The sequence below is a fragment of the Hylobates moloch genome, unplaced genomic scaffold (genome assembly GCF_009828535.3).
Source record: "Hylobates moloch isolate HMO894 unplaced genomic scaffold, HMol_V3 SCAFFOLD_15, whole genome shotgun sequence".
Lineage (NCBI taxonomy): Eukaryota > Metazoa > Chordata > Mammalia > Primates > Hylobatidae > Hylobates > Hylobates moloch.
The window spans coordinates 29,266,056-29,286,011 of NW_026652290.1; the positions used below are offsets into that span (position 1 = coordinate 29,266,056).

General features: G+C 46.2%; 1 long non-coding RNA gene and 1 other non-coding gene across 2 annotated transcripts; both read right to left on the reverse strand.

Moving 5' to 3' along the window:
* Positions 1 to 10,115: 10,115 nt before the first annotated feature.
* On the reverse strand, positions 10,116 to 11,229 carry LOC131381294 (uncharacterized). Its single transcript, XR_009209933.1, has 2 exons — positions 10,646 to 11,229; positions 10,116 to 10,612 (listed from the first exon to the last, which is right to left on the reverse strand). It is a non-coding gene; the product is annotated as an uncharacterized LOC131381294 (long non-coding RNA).
* Positions 11,230 to 19,855: 8,626 nt separating this feature from the next.
* LOC116484405 (small nucleolar RNA U13) lies at positions 19,856 to 19,956 on the reverse strand. Its single transcript, XR_004252573.1, has one exon. It is a non-coding gene; the product is annotated as a small nucleolar RNA U13 (small nucleolar RNA).

Genomic DNA, 19,956 nt, shown 5'->3' on the forward strand with positions numbered 1-19,956 from the left:
TCCATCTCAAAAAAAAAAAAAAATTAAGATAGTGCAATAAGAAAATTCCAGAATACAAGCAGATTTTTAGATCAGTTTTACAAAGAACATTTTGAACCATGTAGAATAAAAGCTTATTAGGTTGATGTTGACTTTCCACTTGGAAATCTCACACTTAGTTCTAACCCAAATCAAAGAGAAGAATTCTAGATTGCTTTTTATAGTCTCCTTAGGAAAAAGTCGCAAATATCAAACTAACCACCATCAAAGGGAGCCCAAATCAAACAAAAATATATTGAATAAGCCTCTTTTAGTAGGGAGTTAATGATTCCACTGTTACCATTAAAAGAAATGAAAGCAGAATCCCTCCTACTCAGAGAAGTCACATGAGGTGCAAAGCAAAGAAAATAATGTCTTTAGAGAGTTTATTTCCAAGTTGGAGACCAGGCCTGTGGAATGCTCCCCTATTGGAGGTCAAAGTGCAGCTCCATATCCCAAAATCAAGTTCGTACAAACACTTTATCAGTACTACCTCCCCAAGGACATGTTCCACTTTTTTTTTTTTTTTTTTTTTTTTGTAGAGACGGAGTCTTGCTCTGTTGCCCAGGCTGGAGTGCAGTGGCGCTATCTCGGCTCACTGCAACCTCCGCCTCTCAGGTTCAAACAATTCTCTTGCCTCGGCTTCCCGAGTAGCTGGTATTACAGGCACGTGCCACCACGCTCAGCTAATTTATTTTGTATTTTAGTAGAGACAGGGTTTCACTGTGTTGCCCAAGCTGGTCTCAAACTCCTGAGCTTAGGCAATCCACCCGCCTCGGCCTCTCAAAATGCTAGGATTACAGACATGAGCCACCGCACCTGGCCTCCCGCGTTTTTATTTTTCACATTAATTTTCTTATTTTAGTGATTTTATTTTAAAATGTTGAAACACTATGTTCATATTGTACTGTCAATCAAAAATAAAAATAAAAAATGTTAAAAACATAATAAAGAATATCCAGGATTTTTAAAATCATGTAAAGAAATGGAAGTCTCTTTTTCTGCTCCTACCAATTCCAGACTCTAGGGTGAGCCTTTTAACAAAAAGAAATTATTCAAATAAGAGAAAGAGGGCCAGGTGCAATAGCTTGCACTTGTAATCCCAGCTACTCAGAAGGCTGAGGTGGGAGGATTGATTGAGCTCAGGAGTTGGAGACCAGCTCAGGCAATATGGTGAAACCCCGTCTTTACCAAAATAAAAATAAAAATAAAAAATTACCCAGAGGTGGTGGCGTGTGCCTATAGTCCCAGCTACTTGGGAAGCTGAGGTGGGAGAATCACCTGAACCCAGGAGGTTGAGGCTGCAGTGAGCCATGATTGTGCCACCATACTCCGGCCTGAGCAATAGAATGGAAACCTTGTCTCAAAATAAAAAGGGATTTTTTTTTTTCAGGAGATCAAAAATGTTGATCCAGTAGAAAAGTTAATCTCTAGCCAAGCAGAGTGGCTCATGCCTGTAACTTTGGGAGGCTGAGTTGTGAGGATCACTTGAGGCCAGAAGTTCAAGATCAGCCTGGACAACATAGCAAGACCCCCATCTCTATTAAAAAAGAAAAAGAAAAAAGAAAAGCTAATTTAAAAGTTATGACTGCCCAGAGGACATCAACCATTTCTGTATCTAAATTAGCAAACTTATTGCAACATAAATCTCTGTTTCTTAAATACTTTTCAGACTAAGTGTGCCATGCTTCTTGGTCTTTTACTTCTTTGTGCACAAATGCAGAAGTAGAAGGAAGAAAATGAGACAGGCTGGGGTACTGAGTGTCCGTTAAGGGATCTGGCTTTGCTCAGGACCTTAGCCAAAGAGAGATCTATCGGTTTTAACTATATCTATAGCTATATACACATGTGCATATGCATTTATATTATTTTACATAGTTCAATACATTCTCTGATAGATTGATCTAAAATCAGCTTGTGTTTGGGAAATTTTCTTATTGTTTGGCAGTCTTAGCTCTTAGTTCAAACCTGGTGAGCAGAGTGGTCTAGATTCTAGCGCCCACTCACCTCCTTGGCTGAGCATCTGTATCTTGTGGCCCTGGGCCTATCAGCAAGACAGAAATTGGAACCTGGGCTGGACACTAACTGGTGCCCTACCTTGGGGGAATGGCTTTCCTATCTGGGTCCCACAGTTCTCATATGAATCACACCTACTTCACAGGACATTTTGTGTGATCAGAGTCAGCGTGTAATGCAGTGTGTTCTATGCCCACCACCCCACACATGCTTACTGAGCACATGCTCTGCTATTCCAGGCCCTGTGCATTCCAGGCATGGTGCATATATTGATAAACTAAACAGATAAGATTTTTGTCCACAGGGAGCATACAGTCTTGTGAGATAGACAAATAATAGGCCAGGCGTGGTGGCTCACACCTGTAATCCCAGCACTTTGGGAGGCTGAGATGGGAGGATCACTTGAGGCCAGGAGTTCGAGACCAGCCTGGTTAATGTAGTGAAACTTCATATCTATTTTTTAAAAAAAGCAAATAATGAATAAATGCTATAAAAAATGTGCAATTAATGAGCCTGGTAAACAAATAGAGGCCCAGATGAGACTTGGAAAATAAATTTTTTTTTGAGGCAGAGTCTGGCTCTGTCACGAGGCTGGAGTGCAGTGGCGCAATCTCGGCTCACTGCAAGCTCCACCTCCCAGGTTCACGAAATTCTCCTGCCTTAGCCTCCTGAGTAGCTGGAATTACAGGCACCCGCCATCATGCTCGGCTAATTTTCTGTATTTTTAGTAGAGATGGGTTTCACCGTGTTAGCCAGGATGGTCTTGATCTCCTGACCTTGTGATCCACCCGCCTCAGCCTCCCAAAGTGCTGGGATTACAGGCGTGAGCCATCACGCCCAGCCGGAAAATAAATAATTTAAATAAGTTGTTGCAACCTTATTCTGTGGCTTGAAGAAAATGTGATTGTGGAAACTGAGCTACATAGCTAACAGCTGCAACTTTTGCTTATCTGATTATAGATTCATCCTTTTTAAAGTTTTTTTCTTTGTAAAATGTTGTGAAAGACTGAATGGCACCAAGATAAGACCCCTTCCCTTCTTAGTCACTGATCTTTTGTTATAGATTAACTTCTTTTCTTGTACCAGATGGCACAAAATACTCCATGACTATTAAATTACTCAAGAGGCAGCTGTGCACGGAAGCTCATGCCTGTAATCCCAGCACTTTGGGAGGCTGAGGTGAGGATCTCTTGAGTTCAGGAGTTTGAGATTAGCCTGGGCAACATAGTGAAACCCCATCTCTTTAAAAAAGTGAGGATATCTTTGGGAGGAGTCATTTTTACCACAGATAACAATCAAGTTTCCTCAAAATAATTTCAAAATTAACAACAAAGCAGAGAAAGAATGGAGAAGAAACTATAGATTAAAAGGGATTTAAGAGCCAGTCATGGTGACTGTTGCCTGTAATCCAATTATTTTGGGAGGCTGAGGTGGTAGGATCGCTTGAGGCCAGGAGTTCAAGGTTACAGTGAGCTATGATCATGTCACTACACTCCAGACTGGGCAACAGAGTGAGACCTGTCTCTATAAATAAATAAATAAACAAAAGATAAAATATTAAGTATATCTTTCCTAAAAAGGAACAAGCTAAACCAATCAACTTGCTGTAATCATGAACCAGCTCTGTATGGAAAATGTAATCCCGCTAAGCTTCTTTGTTTCTGTCTAGATAGTGAGACCTTAACTTCTTCACTTCGCAGGACTGACCCCCTTCCTTTGGAGTCTGTACTTCCCAGGTAGATATCCTCAAACTTCGTGCTTAAATAAGCCCTTCAAAGTTCTATTCTAATCCCTTTGATGATTTCAGGTTGATGGACTAGAGGTTGCTGTGTGTATGTATATCACTATGTTGTCACCTGACAAATGACGAGGTTCATAAGTTTAGAAAGGAGAGCTTTATTTCTCATAAAGGGTTGCAGCCCGCAGGTGGCCATTCTGACAGGTCAGGAAGCATGGACTCCAGCCAGCAGTACTTCAAGGGAGGGGTTAAGGAAACAGCAATTTACACTGAGTGGGTTGGCCACGTATATATATTCAACAGGTTATAAGAGGAGCTATGAATATTCATGAAAAGGAAGCACAGGCATAGTAGGCTAATGAACACAACATGCATCCTATGTTCAACTTTAGATGTTGTATTAGTCAGGGCTCTCCAAAGGGACAGAACTAATAGGATATATGTATATATGAAAGGGAGTTTATCAGGGGGAACTGGCTCACATGATCACAAGGTGAAGTCCCATGATAGGCCATCTGCAAGCTAAGGAAGAAGGAAGCCAGTAGTGGCTCAGTCCGAGTTCAAAAGTCTCAAAAGCAGGGCAGCCAACAGTGCAGTTTTCAGTCTATGGCCAAAGGCCCAAGAGCCCACGGCAAACCACTCGTTTAAGCCCAAGGGTCCAAAGGCCGAGGAACCTGCAGTCTGATGTCCAAGGGCAGGAGGAGTGGAAGGAAGCATCCAGCCTGGGAGGAAGGTGAAAGCCAGAAGGTGCAGCAAGCCAGCTTAGCCCACCTTCTTCCACCTGCTTCCTTCTAGCCGAGCTGGCAGCCGATTGAATGGTACCCACCCACACTGAGGGTTGGTCTTCCTCTCCCAGTCCACTGTCGCAAATGTCAATCTCCTCTGGCAACATAGACACAGCGAGAAACAAGACTTTACCAGCCATCTAGGCATCCTTCAATCCAATCAAGTTGACACCTAATATTAACTGTCACAGATGGTTAACCTAATGTATTACAATTAGGCCCTATACATCAAAAGGTGAAGCAGAGGACATGAAGGCCTTCTGTGTGCAGCCTCTGTAGACTGGCCAGAACCACTCCTGTGGGCAGTGGTTTCTTATCAGGGAGGAATGCTGGTCAGTGTTGAAATTGCAAAATGGAGAGCCAGTCACATAGTTGGCTGAAGTTAGCAGTGGAGCAAATCTTTTTTTTTATTTCTCGGGGAGGGGAGGCGGCGGGCAGTACAGAGTCCCTTTTTGTTGCCCAGGCTGGAGTACAGTGGTGCAATGACAGCTCTGCAGCCTCAGCCTCTCCCTCCCCAGCTCAAGCAATCCTCCCACCTCGACCTCTCGAGTAGCTGAGACTACAGGCATGTACCACCATGCCTGGCTAATTTTTTTTTTGAGATGGAGTTTCGCTCTTGTTGCCCAGGCTGGAGTGCAATGGCGTGATCTTGGCTCACTGCAACCTCTGACTCCCGGGTTCAAGTGATTCTCCTGTCTCAGCCTCCTGAGTAGCTGGGATTACAGGCACATGCCACCATGCCTGGCTAATTTTTGTGTTTTGAGTAGAGATGGGGTTTCATAATATTGGTCAGGCTGGTCTCAAACTCCTGACCTCAGGTGATCCACCCGCCTCAGCCTCCCAAAGTGCTGGGATTACAGGCATGAGCCACTGCGTCTGGCCTTGCCCAGCTAATTAAAAAATTTTTTTTTTGTAGAGATGGGGTCTTACTATGTTGCCCAGGCTGGTTTCAAACTCCTCGACTCAAGCAATGCTTCCCTGTCTCAGCCTCTCCAAGTGCTGGGATTACAGGCATGAGCCACTGAGCCTAGCCAGATAATCTTTTTTCTGGTTTCTGGTTTTTGTTTAACCCTTAGGGAAGAAAGCCTAGTGGCAGTTAGAGAGGTGGGGTGGGGTGGTACAATGAGGTGTGTCCAAAGTCGCATCCTGTCATGGCTAGAAACTTAGTTTTTATGCTTTCTCTGGGGTCCCCTTGGCCAAGATGGGATCTGTTCAGTTGGTTGAGGGGCTTAGTAATTTATTTTTATTTCCCAGTGTTCATGTCTGTGATTGTGAATGGGAGCTGCACGTCAATGTGTTTGCACACACATTGTTGCATGTTTGCATGACACACAAGTTTGCATGTCTATTTAATGTTCTACACATTCACACCCTAATTAATACTCATGGCTCAGCATTCACAGTGCAGAAGGAGCTTTCCCAACACTGGGGAAAGTAAAATTACAAGTTTGTTTACCCTGATAACAAAACCACTCTGAGTTTTTGCTTGAACCATGAATAAAACTGCACCAGGGTGAAATTTTGCACGTGGCTACTCCTTCTAGTCTCTTTTCCTTAGGACCCTGCAACCTAGAGTGTTGATTCTTCAGAGGGACCTTCAGTTCTAGAATGATCCACAAGTATTAGTAAACCTTTGAATGGCCTGGACTAGCTTCCACTTAGGATGTTACAAAGCTCATTGGGTCAGAGCCCTAGGGCTGGCAGGCCTGGTCACCTACTGGGGAAATGACCAGTTCTGAGCTTTTCAGGTTCGAGGGCGAATCAGCCACTTGGTGGTGGGAAGTTAAGGGGTAAGAAGGGGTATGATTTGTGAAATATATATTTGGTCTTCATCCTGTTTCCTGAGATATAGCTTCAAAAATCTTTGGAATCTCCAAAGTGATGTCTTTTTGTATGCTACTAAGTTGACTGATGGCTGGGGGTTCCTGGATAGCTTCTGAATGGTGCTGGTCACAGAAAGACCAAGACAGGATGAGAGGGTTGGGACTAAAAATTTAAGCCCCACCCTGCAACCTCTAGGGAGGGAGAGGGGCAGAAGGTTGAGTTGATCACCAAATGGCCAATGATCTAATCAATCACACCTAAGTAGTGAAGCCTCCATAAAAACCCAAAAGCAGGCGTGGTGGCTTATGCCTGTAATCCCAGCACTTTGGGAGGCTGAAGCAGGCAGATCACGAGGTCAGGAGCTTGAGAACAGCCTGGCCAACATAGTGAAACCCCATCTCTACTAAAAACACAAAAATTAGCCTGGCATGGTGGCATGTGCCTGTAGTCCCAGCTACTAGGGAGGCTGAGGCATGAGAATCGCTTGAACCTGAGAGGCAGTGGTTGCGGTGAGCCAAGAAGGCAACAGAGCGAGACTCCAAACAAAACAAAACAAAACAAAAAAAACCCTTACCGGGCGCGGTGGCTCACGCTTGTAATCCCAGCACTTTGGGAGGCCGAGGTGGGCGGATCACGAGGTCAGGAGATCGAGACCACGGTGAAACCCCGTCTCTAATAAAAATACAAAAAAAAAATTAGCCGGGCGTGGTGGCGGGCACCTGTAGTCCCAGCTACTCTGAGAGGCTGAGGCAGGAGAATGGCGTGAACCCGGGAGGCGGAGCTTGCAGTGAGCCGAGATTGTGCCACTGCACTCCAGCCTGGGCGACAGAGCGAGACTCTGTCTCAAAACAAACAAACAAACAAAAAAACCCAAAAGGACAGGGCTTGGAGAACTTCTGGACAGCTGAACACGTGGAGGTTCCTGGAAGCTGGCACACCAGGGAGGATGTGGAAGCTCCAAGCCTCTTCCCCCAAACCTCACCCCATGCATCTCTTCATCTATATCCTTTGTAATCTCCTTTATAATAAAGCAGTAAACGTAAGGAAGTTTTTCCCTGAGTTCTGTGAGCCACTCTAGCAAATTAATTAAACTCAAGGAGGTGGGCTTAAGAACCCCAATTTCTAGCCACTTGTTCGGAAGCACAGGTAAAACAACATGGGGCTTGTGATTGGCATCAGAAATGGGAGACAGTCTTGTGGGACTGAGCCCTCAACCTATGAGATCTGACACTTTCTCAGGTAAGTAGTGTCAGAATTGAATTTAAGGCTGGGCGTGATAGCTCATGCCTGTAATCCCAGCACTCTGGGAGGCCAAGGTGGCTGGATCACTTGAGGTCAGGAGTTCAAGACCAGCCTGGCCAACATGGTGAAACCCCGTCTCTACTAAAAATACAAAAATTCGCCAGGCATGGTGGCAGGCACCTGTAATCCCAGCTACTCGGGAGACTGAGGCATGAGAATCACTTGAACCCAGGAGGTGGAGGTTGCAGTGAGCTGAGATGGTGCCACTGCACTCCAGCCTGGGTGATAGAGCGAGACTCTGTATCAAAAATGAACAAAAACAAAAACAAAAAACCCCAAAGAATTGAATTTAATTAGTGAACACCCAGCTGGTGTCACCTCCTGGAGGACTGACATGTGGGGAAAAGCTCCCACACATCTGAGGTCACAGAAATATTTCATGCTGTTAGAGTACAGGAAAAACAGAATTTGTTTTCCTTTATGTTCTCAGAGGCTACTTCCAAAAGGCAGGCAGAGCATCTCCCTACCCCCACCCCCTTATTCCAGCTCCAGGGTTGCTTCTCACTATTCCTGCCTTAAGGACAACCCAAGCAGAGGCATCCTGCCACCGTTTAGTAACCTTATACCCAATGTACACAGACACTTGTATCTGTATCCTGTGAATCAGGGGACCCAGGAGGTGGGTCCCGCTCTACCTGAATCAGAACTAGCAGCAACACTGGCCAATTCTGCTCTAGACACCTACCTGGGAGGAAGAGAACTCTGTCCAGCAGGTCAGGCAGCTTGAGCCACCTGTGGGACAAGGAAGCCAGAACTCAGCCCAGACACATGCCTGCCCAACTCCCTGGACAAGGGCAGGAGCCATCCCTCCCTCCAGACCCTCCTTTTTCCACTGCACTTTAGCTTGGGCAACAGAGCGAGGCTCCACCCCCCACCCTCAAAAAAAAAGAATTATGAATGTTGTTGGGTGTGGAGCCTCATGCCTGTAATCCCAGCACTTTGGGAGGCCAAGGCAGGAGGATTGCTTGAGGCCAGGAGCTCAGCACCAGCCTGGGCAACATGATGACACTCCCAACTTTATAAAAAATGTTTAAAAATTAGTTGGGGGTGATGGTGTATACCTGTAGTCCTAGCTACCTGGGAGGCTGAGGTGGGAGGATGACTTGAGGCCAGGAGCTGGAGGCTGCAGTGAACTATGATTTCAACACTGCACTCCAGCCTGGGTGACAGAGGGAGACCCTGTCTCAAACAAACAGAAAAGAATTCTTTTTTTTTTTTTTTTTTTGAGTTAGATTCTTGCTCTGTCACCCAGGCTGGAGTGCAGTGGAGCGATCTCAGCTCACTGCAACCTCTGCTTCCCTGGTTCAAGCGATTCTCGTGCCTCAGCCTCTCGAATAGCTGGGATTACAGGCGTGTGCCACCATGCCTGGCTGATTTTTGTATTTTTAGTAGAGACAGGGTTTCACCATGTTGGCCAGGCTGGTCTTGAACTCCTGACCTCAAGTGATCTGCCTGCCTTGGCCTCCCAAAGTAGTGGGATTACAGGCATGAGCCACAGTGCCCAGCCTGGAAAAGAATTTTTTTTTTTTTTGAGATGGAGTCTCACTGTGTCACCCAGCCTGAAGTGCAATGGCGTGATCTTGGCTCGCTGCAACCTCTGCCTCCCAGGTTCAAGCCATTCTCCTGCCTCAGCCTCCTGAGAAGGTGGGATTACAGGCACCCGCCACCACACTTGTCTAATTTTTTTTTTTTTTTTCAGTAGAGACGGAATTTCACCATGTTGGCCAGGCTGGTCTCTAACTCCCGACCTCAGGTGATCTGCCTGCCTCGGCCTCCCAAAATGTTGGGATTACAGGTGTGAGCCACCGCGCCAGGCCAAGAATTCTTGGCTGATAAAAGACGGTTAACTATCGTAAGTGGTTCAAGAGGACTATAAGGCAGGGGCTGACAAACTTTTTCTATAAAGGGCCAGATAGGCAATATTTTAGGCTTTGTAGGCAAGAGGCACAATCAAAGACATTAGGTAGGTCCTCATATAACAACACAGAAGCAAATGTCCACTTTTTTTATAGATGAAATTCAAAATAAAATAATGAGTACACGTTTTGGAATAAGGTCCTATTAATGAAAAGAATGGGATCCATTTTGCTGGGATAACATTTTGCCTAGTTGAGGTTCCAGTGTAAAATCTTCTCAGATTGAGGGCAGTAAAAAAGCTGGATTTGATCTGCAGGTGGTAGTGTGCCGGCGCTCTAAGCCCTATCTATGGGGTGGAGGGATGGTGAACAAGGAACTGAGAAACTTGGAAGAGGGTCTGTCCCCCACTACTGAGATTCAGACCTCTGCAGAGAAAACCAGGTCACACAGCCCACCGGGGACAAAGAAATTTGTTAGAGGACATAGGACACGGACACGGATGAGGACGGATGGACACACACACACCGCCCCCCCCACCACAGAAAAGTGCCAATTTAGGCAAAGTATTTTTTCCACCTGCCACTTCACAATGACCCTCCAGCGCCCTCTACTGGCAGAGACTAGCATCAAGCCAGCTGGCAAACCAGAGGCGTCCTTTAAGGTCCTGATTTGCAGAGCAAAAAGACTGCTTGGAGCTCAGAGGCAATAATTTCATAACTTGCACAGGGATATTCACAGTGAGGCAAATAAAAATTTCCCCAACTTGTTGCTTGTCTTTAAAAGTATTTATTAGAAGGCCGGGCGCAGTGGCTCACACCTGTAATCCCAGCACTCTGGGAGGCCAAGGCAGGCGGATCCCGAGGTCAGGAGTTTGAGACCATCCTGATCAACATGGTGAAACCCCGTCTCTACTAAAAATACAAAAATTAGCCGGTCATGGTGGCATGCACCTGTAATCCCAGCTACTCAGGAGACTGAGGCAGGAGAATCACTTGAACCCAGGAGGCGGGCGTTGCAGTGAGCTGAGATCGTACCATTGCACTCCAGCCTGGGCGACAGAGCAAAACGCCATCTCAACAACAACAACAACAACAACAACAACAACAACAACAACAACAACAACAACAACAACAAAAAGGTTAGTCAACTGCAACCCGTTCCCTACCCACTCAGTTCTCTGATCCCAGAACCCACAGTTATCAGTGTATTGTGTATCTTTCAGAGCTGTTCGATGCACACATACAATGCTTTATTTTTAAAATTGCCATTTTACAAATTTTACAACAAAATATTCTACTTTACACAAATTTAAAATATCTCGGCAGTTACATCTATTAATTTTTCTTTGATGGTTTCTGGCTTGTGTCTTATTTAGGAAGGCCATCCACACTTCAAGATTAAAAATACTTTTCCCATATTTTCTTTGAATATTTTTATATTTTAGTTTTTACACATATATCTGTAAACCATCTGGGTTTTAATATTTGAATAGAGTGTGAGGTGACGATTAGATTTTATTTTCTTCCAAGTGGGTGGCCATTTAACTGCTTCAGTGTTATCTAATCCATCCTTTCCAGTGGATTCAAATGATTTAATACTGGGGCCCCCAGTCCCCAGTCATCAGTAACAACTGCCGAGGATGGCTTCATCCCACAGGTCCCTCTCCTCTGGGCCTTCCCTGCCTGGCCCCTTCTTCTCTCTCCCGGACCTTCTCGCCTCTTTTGCGGCATCCCCACCCTGGTGATTCTTCTTGCTGCGTCTGGGCCTCTCTGCACTGCCTGGCGCCCCCTCGGCCTTTCTCCTGCCCCTGTTCCCTTTGTGTGAGTCTCCCTTCGAGCGGTGCTTCCTCTTGGGCTCTGCTTGCTCCTCCCCGGCCGCTCTCCATCCTCCCACGTCCCCGTGCCTCCTCCTCAGGCCTCCGTCCCCACGGCCCGCCTGCTGGGCGCTGCCTCGGGGCTCCCAGAAGAGGCAACAGGAACTTTCCCTGCTGTGCGCTCCGTGGACGCCTGTGTTCTCTCCCTGCCCAGATGGGCTTGGAAGCCAGCGGTGTTTGAAGAAATGGTCCTGATTATTTTGAGTGTGGCTTACAGATTCCAGTCTTCGTGGGGCACGAGAAACTTTAGGCCAGGGACGTACCCGGCTTTCCACGGACCTCAGTCTTTCCAAGGAAGCGGGGAACACGTGGGGCCTCCAGAAAGGGAGTCCCTGCTGCTCTGGCCCCCGAGGCTCAGTGGGGCCCCTTTCTTGGCACGCGGAGTCCTCCCTCACCTTTGTAAAGCAAAGCGTTGGTTGCAATCCTCTGGCTTTTTGCTTTCTAATATAATCCTCCAGTTCATGTTGAAAAGAGTCAGAAGTCTTAGAATTTTCCATTATATTGATTACAGACGAATCTGTTAGGGAAAATGGAGGGAAGCTTTCTGTTAAATGTATTATTTTGCTGTGATTTTCTTGTGTGTCCTAAAAAAAAGTTCAGACTCCAATTTCTAGGGGAGATTATGTTATGTAATATACTGTAAGTACTACATAGTCACTGATGTTGAAAATATTTTTGACATAGACTGAGAATCATGAAATATAATGGACTAAGAAAATGAGCCTTAAAACACTGTGTACATTTGAGGATCTATATATAATATATATAACACATATAGATAGGCATGTGATTTATCAGTGGTTACCCCAGGTTTAGGGGGAATTTAGATAATTTTAGTCTTACTTAACTGTTCTGAATTTTTGCCAAAAATACAATCACTTGTGTGATAAAAAAAAAGAAAAACAAGTTGTTTCAAGAAAATAGACAAGCAACTAAATTAATATAAAATCATTCATAAATTCTACAAAAACAGAACAAGCTAATCCTGTGCTTATGCTATGCCAAGAAAGAAATAATAGAGAGATAATTAAACATATTCCCAGGTCACTCACATTCCATCTATTTTAAATCTAATAGCTGAGGTGAAAAAACAGAGGAAGATGCTATTTATTGTGTTAAAATCCCAAACTATGATTATTCCTTTTTTTTTTTTAACAAATGAAGAAACTGAGTCACAGAGAATTTGGGTTGCTTACTTAAGGTCACACACAGCCAAAGAGTACAGGCAGGATTTAAACCCAGGGAGAGAGGGTTCAGAGCCTGCTTGCTCAGTCATACTCTGTAGCTCAGAATGCTTTTCATCTCTGAGATTGGTATCAACCTTATAGGTGTTGTGGGGACTAAGACAGTGATTACAACTGAAGCGCTGGGGATGCAGCAAGTGGCCAGTGACTTGTAGCTATTAATGTTCTCATTAAGATGCAGGAATGAGGACGAGTAGCATTAAATATTTTACTAGCAGTCTTATTCTGAGAACTCGCCTCCATTTTATTTTACTAATTTCTTTCTTTTCTTTTCTTTTTTTTTTTTGAGTCAGGGTCACTCAGGCTGGAGTGCAATGGCATGATCACGGCTCACTGAAGCCTCAGACTCCTGGGAGACACCCACTACTCCACACCTCACAGCCAGCACCATCAGCAGGTCATGCCAACTGCTCTATTTTCAAAACTCGTCCAGAATCTGACCAATTCTACTTAAACTTCTCTTGTCTGGGCCAGGGTGCCACATGTCCCCTGGATCAGGGCAGTCACCCTTCACTGGTCTTCCAGCACCTGCTCAATGACCCTATTTCCAAACCAGCTGCCAGGATAACCATTTTAATGTGATGTCATCCTGGCTATCTCAAAACCAGTAGAGAGCTCAAAATCCTCTGCTCAAAACCATCAGAGGGCCGGGGGCGGTGGCTCATGCCTTTTTATCCCAGCATTTTGGGAGGCCAAGGTGGGCGGATCACCTGAGGTCAGGAGTTGAAGACTGGCCAACATGGTGAAACCCCGTCTCTACTAAAAATACTGGGCTGAAGTAATCTATTACTCAATTACTCCCACCTCAGCCGGGCGTGGTGGCAGGCGCCTGTAATCCCAGCTACTCAGAAGGCTGAGGCGGGAGAATCGCTTGAACCCAGGAGGTGGAGGCGACAGAGCGAGACTCCATCCCAAAACAAACAACAAAGAAACCATTAGAAAGCTCCTCCATCCCTCCCTCAGAAGGAAGCCCAGATTCCCACGGTGCCTACAAGGCCTGACACTGTGGGTCACTCCCTGTCCTGAGGCCTCCAGTTTCTCTGACTACCGTCCTCTCCAGCCACACTCGTTTCCCAGCTGGAAGGCAGCAGAGAGGCACACCCTGGCCTCAGGTCCTCCCCGTCCCTAACCCTGCAAAGCTCTTTACCTCTGCACCCACACCGGAAGCCCCCTTGCCTCCCTGGTCTTAGCTGGAAAGGTCACCTTCTCAGAGTTTTGACTACCCTCCCCATGGGACACCCTCTGCCCCTTCCCTGTTTGATTTTCCTCCAGGACATCACCATTCCCTAATAGAGCGCTTTACGATACTGAGATATCTTGGGGGTTCTGAGACAGGGTCTTGCGCTGTTGCTCAGGCCGGAGTGCAGTGGCACAATCACGGCTCACTGCAGCCTTGACCTCCTGGGCTGAAGTAATCTATTACTCAATTACTCCCACCTCAGCCACCTGAGTATCTGGGACCACAGGCGCACGTGACCACGCCCGGTTCATTTTTTGTATTTTTAGTAGAGATGGGGTTTTGCCATGTTGCCCAGGCTGGTCTGGATCTGCTGGACTCAAACAATCCACTCATCTTGGCTTCCCAAAGCGCTGGGATTACAGACGTGAGCCACTGGGCCCACCTGAGATGTTAAGATGCTGCTTCTCTTGGCTGGGTGTGGTGGCTCACGCCTGAAATCCCAGCACTTTGGGAGGCCGAGGTGGGCGGATCACTGGAGGTCGAAGTTTAAGACCAGCCTGGCCAACATGGTGAAACCTCATCTCTACTAAAAATACAAAAATTAGCTGGGCATGGTGGTGTGCCTGTAGTCCTAGCTACTTGGGAGGCTCAGGCAGGAAAATCGCTTGAACCTGGGAGGCGGAGGTTGCAGTGAGCCAAAATGGCGACACTGCACTCCAGCCTGGGCAACAGAGGAGACTCCACCTCAAAGAAAAAAAAGACCCTGGTTCTCATTCTGCATTTCTACCGAGCTCCCTAGCAATGTTGACACTGCTCATACCCAGACTACGCTTTGAGTAGCAACAACCTCACAATTTAATGTTTACATTTGGTCTGATTTTTTTTTTTTTTTTTTTTTGAGACGGAGCCTCGCTCTGTCGCCCAGGCTGGAGCGTAGTGGCGCGATCTTGGCTCACTGCAATCTCTGCCTCCCGGGTTCAAGCGATTCTCCTGCCTCAGCCTCCCGAGTAGCTGGGACTACAGGCGTATGCCGACACACCGGCTAATTTTTTGTATTTTTAGTAGAGACGGGGTTTCACCGTGTTAGCCAGGATGATCTCAATCTCCTGACCTCGCGATCCGCCCGCCTCGGCCTCCCAAAGTGCTGGGATTATAGGCGTGAGCCACCGCTCCCGGCCATTTTACATTTGGTCTGTTTTCTATCTTACCACACTTGGATGTAAGCTCCTCATGGGTTACATGAGGATTCCTTGACTGCTGTTTCTCAACATGTCAAATTGTGCTTGACGTAGATGCTTAATAAATACTCGATGAATGAATACATGAGTGAAGAAAGGCCCTGACCTATCCCAACATGTTTAGTTCCACTAAGAACCCCAGATCTAAAGAGTCCTACCCACTTCAGCTGTGCTTCCCACACAGCCTCCTCTCATTTGCCCCTCAGCCATCTTCCTTAACAACTAGCCATCCAAACGCCGCCAAACGTCTGGTTCACCTCTTACCTGGAATCACTGCCATGCATTAGTTTACTGAGAGAAATTTCCACAAAACAGATGGAACCCTCACCTCCTTTAGACTACAGTCGTTGGGGCCTCACAGAGTGCAAGAGGCCCACCTGCTTAGATAGAACTCAGAAGCAAGTTAGGAGCCCTAGCACGGCGCGGGGAGCTTTACTCTGAGCTCCAGGAGCAGAATTCCAGCTTCCTCGCTGCTTACCTGTCCCAGGAAGCAGGAAGCCACACCCCCTCCTTCGGCCCCGCCTCTTTGGTTTCAGGCCTCCTCATCGCACAGCTCCACTCTCAGGAGAAACAAATTCAATTACAGACACTAAAGTGATTTAGGAACGCCCAAGTTTATCGCCTTGGAACGCAATCAGCCTATAACCTAATCAGTATTATTAAATCCTGTCTGAAGAGTTTATCTTGAAAAAAATTTAATAAAACACTAATTCTTAATTTGTGAAATATAGCATACATGCAGAAATGCACGAAACAAAAATCTACAGCACAATGGTTTATCACTAAGACAAAGTCCATCCAACCACCATTCAGGTCAGCAAACAGAACCGAGCCACATGCCAGATGCGTCTCCTTTCCCTCCTAATCTTAACTGTCCCTTTGTCCCCCACTAGCCTGTGTTTTTTGGGGGAATCTCATCGTTGCTTTTCTGGATAGTTTATTACTTACATGCAAGACTCGAAATACTATAGTTTTGCCTGTTTTTTGGAATGTACTTTATGTAAATGGAATTGTGCACTGCACTTTTTTGTACAGTGTATTTCTGAATTTTACCACATGTTCATTTTCATAGCTGTATGGTATTCTATTCTTGAAAAAAAGTACATATATTTCATATATTCATACATATATATGTGTGCATTATGTATATATGTGTGTGTATATAGATAGAGGGATATTAACAGATTATTGATCTGTTCAAGGGCATTGTGACGGTCCCAAGTCCAGGCCATTTTAAACAACACTGTCATGAATATTCTTGTATATACTTCCTGATATACATAAACTTGCATTACTACAGAGTGTTTACCTAGAAGTGGGATTTCTGTGCTACACAGCATGGTATATTCAGCTTTACCAGACATAGTAATACCAAAGGTTTTTCGAAAGAGGTTAATACCAAATTTTTTTTTTTTTTGAGACGGAATTTCACTCTTTTTTTTTTTTTTTTTTTTTTTGAGACGGAGTCTCGCTCTGTCGCCCAGGCTGGAGTGCAGTGGCGCAATCTCTGCTCACTGCAAGCTCCGCCTCCCGGGTTCACGCCATTCTCCTGCCTCAGCCTCTCTGAGTAGCTGGGACTACAGGCGCCCGCCACCACGCCCGGCTAAGTTTTTTGTATTTTTAGTAGAGACGGGGTTTCACCGTGGTCTCGATCTCCTGACCTCGTGATCCGCCCGCCTCGGCCTCCCAAAGTGTTGGGATTACAAGCGTGAGCCACCGCGCCCGGCCCGGAATTTCACTCTTGTTGCCCAGGCTGGAGTGCAGTGGCATGATCTCAGCTCACTGCAACCTCTGCTTCCCAGCTTCAAGCAATTCTCCTGCCTCAGCCTCCTGAGTAGCTGGGACTACAGGCGCACGCCACCATACCTGGCTAATTTTTGTATTTTTGGTAGAGATGGGGTTTCACCATATTGGCCAGGCTGGTCTCGAACTCCTGACCTCGTGATCCGCCCGCCTCAGCCTCACAAAGTGCCGGGATTACAGGCGTGAGCCACCGCGCCTGGCCAGTTAATACCAATTCACATCCTTCCCCCAGCAGTGTTTGGGGGCTTCACATTCTTTCCAACACTTGGAATTGTCAAACCTTGAATTCTGTATCTAATTGTGATTTTAATCAACATTTCCTGTTTACAATGGTACTGAGTACCTTTTTTATGTCTATTGGCCAGTGTTTTTCTCTTTTGTGCCACAGGGGTCCAGGTCTCTAGAACATTCTTCTGTTGGGTCGTTTGCATTTTTCCTTATCTATCTTCTAAGAATGAGCCCTCTGCTGGCTCTGTGTGTTGTGGAGATCTCCCACTGTTTTTTTTTTTTTTTTTTTTTTTGAGACGGAGTCTCGCTCTGTCACCCAGGCTGGAGTGCAGTGACGCAATCTCGGAACACTGCAAGCTCCGCCTCCCGGGTTCACGCCATTCTCCTGCCTCAGCCTCTCCGAGTAGCTGGGACTACAGGCGCCCGCCACCACGCCCGGCTAATTTTTTTGTATTTTTAGTAGAGACGGGGTTTCACCGTGGTCTCGATCTCCTGACCTCGTGATCCGCCCGCCTCGGCCTCCCAAAGTGCTGGGATTACAAGCGTGAGCCACCGCGCCCGGCCGAGATCTCCCACTGTTTGCCTTGTGTTTTCATTCCCTGGGTGGTGGTATCTTTTGGTGGACACTTAATTTTAATGTTGTCCAACATAGGAATCAAACTCAACAGGCACAGTCCTTTTTTGTTTTTGAGATGGAGTCTCCCTCTGTCACCCAGGCTGGAGTGCAGTGGCGCTATCTCGGCTCACTGCAACCTCTGCCTCCCGAGAGGGATAGTGCTTTTTAATGTCATGTTTAAGATTTATTTTTCTAATCCTAGACCAGGGTTTCTCCACCTAGCACTGATGACATTTTGGGTCAGATGATTCTTTGTTGAGAGGGGCTGTCCTGTGCATTATAGGATGTTTAGCAGCATCCCTGGCCTCTACCCACCAGATAACAGTAGCAACTCCCTTCCAACCTAGTTGTGACAACCAAAAATGTCTTCAGACATTGCCAGAAGTCCCCATGTTTCAGAAACATTGCCATAGATCATAAACATATTCTCATATGATGCCTTATAAAAGCTTCATAGTGGGCCAGTGTGGTGGCTTACGCCTGTAATCTCAGCACTTTGGGAGGCCGAGGTGGGCGGATCACTTGAGGTCAGGAATTCAAGACCAGCCTGGCCAGCATGGCTAAGCCCCGTCTCTACTAAAAATAAAAAAAATTAGCTGGGCATGGTGGTGCATGCCTGTAGTCCCAGCTACTCAGAAGGCTGAGGCAGGAGAATCGCTTGAACCCAGGAGACGGAGGTTGCAGTGAGCCAAGATCACGCCACTGCACGCGAGCCTGGATGACAGAGCAAGACTCCGTCTCAAAAAAAAAAAAGAAAAAAAAAAAAAGCTTCATGGTGGCTGGGTGAGGTGGCTCACACCTGTAATCCCAACACTTTGGGAGGCCAAGGAGGGTGGACTGCTTGAGGCCAGGAGTTCCAGACCAGCCTTGCCAACATGGCAAAACCCCATCATCTCTACTAAAAATATAAAAATTAGCTGCACATGATAGTGCGCACCTGTGATTCCAGTTACATGGGAGGCTGAGGCAGGAGAATTGCTTGAACCCAGGAGGTGGAGGTTGCAGTGAGCTGAGATTGTACCACTGCACTCCAGCCTGGGTGACAGAGCAAGACTCTGTCTCAAAAAAATAAAATAAATAAATAAAAAAATAAAACCTTCATAGATATATAATTCAACTGGAATTGATTTTTGTGCAAGCCATGAGACAGGCATCCTACTTCAGTTGTTTGAAGATATGGTGGGGAGAACCCAAAGGGTTTCTGTTTTTTCTGTTCTCTCACTCAACAATCAACACAGAAGACTTCTGTGACCAAATGTATGGAGCTTTCCCCCACACACCAAGCAAACAGTCTATTCTGCAGCTGACACCAGTGGGTGCACTCTAATCTAATTCACTTCTCACACTTTCAACCTGGAGTTGGTGTCAGGTCCCACAGGTTGAGGACTCAGTCCCCAAAACTGCCCCTGCCCCCGACTTTGGAGGCCAGTTGCAAGCCCCAGGCTGTTTTACTTGTGCTGCTGATCAACCAGCTATGAATTAGGGTTCCCAGGACCTCCTACTTAGGTTCAGTTAATTTGCTAGAGTGGCTCACAGAACTCAGGGAAACACTTACTTATGGTTGCTAGTTTATTATAAAGTATATTAGAAAGGATACCAATGAACACTAGATGAAGAGCTGCAGAGGGTGAGATATGAGGGAAGGGGGCGGAACTTCCAGGTCCTCCCCAAGCTCCTCCCCAGTGTTCCACCCTCCAGGAACCTCCATTCAGCTGTCCACAAGGTCATCTGAACCCTGTCCTTTTGGGTTTTTATGGAGGCTTCACTACATAGGCATGATTGATTAAACCACTGGCCATTGGTGATCAACTTAGCCTTCAGCCCCTGTCCCCTCCCTGGAGGTTGGCGGGGGGGAGCCGAAAATCCCACCCCTCTAATCCTGCCTTGGTCTTTCTGGTGACTAGCTCCCTTCTGAAGCTACCTAGGAGCTGCCAGCCATCAGTCAACTCATTAGCACACAAAAATATATCACTTGGGAGAGTCTAAGGATTTTAGGAGTTGTATGCCAGGAAATGGGAAGACCAAATATGTATCTCACAATATCACATACCATACTTTTCCAACACCATTTATTGAAGTTTGTCTCCCTCACTGCTCTGAAGTTCTTTGTCATTTTATTTTATTTTTTTCTTATGTCGGACTGGTAACAGGCAGACCTTACCAGGTTTGAGAAAGGCTCATCCCACACATGAGTGTGAAAACCCAATCATCACGCTTATGAACTGCAAACAGAT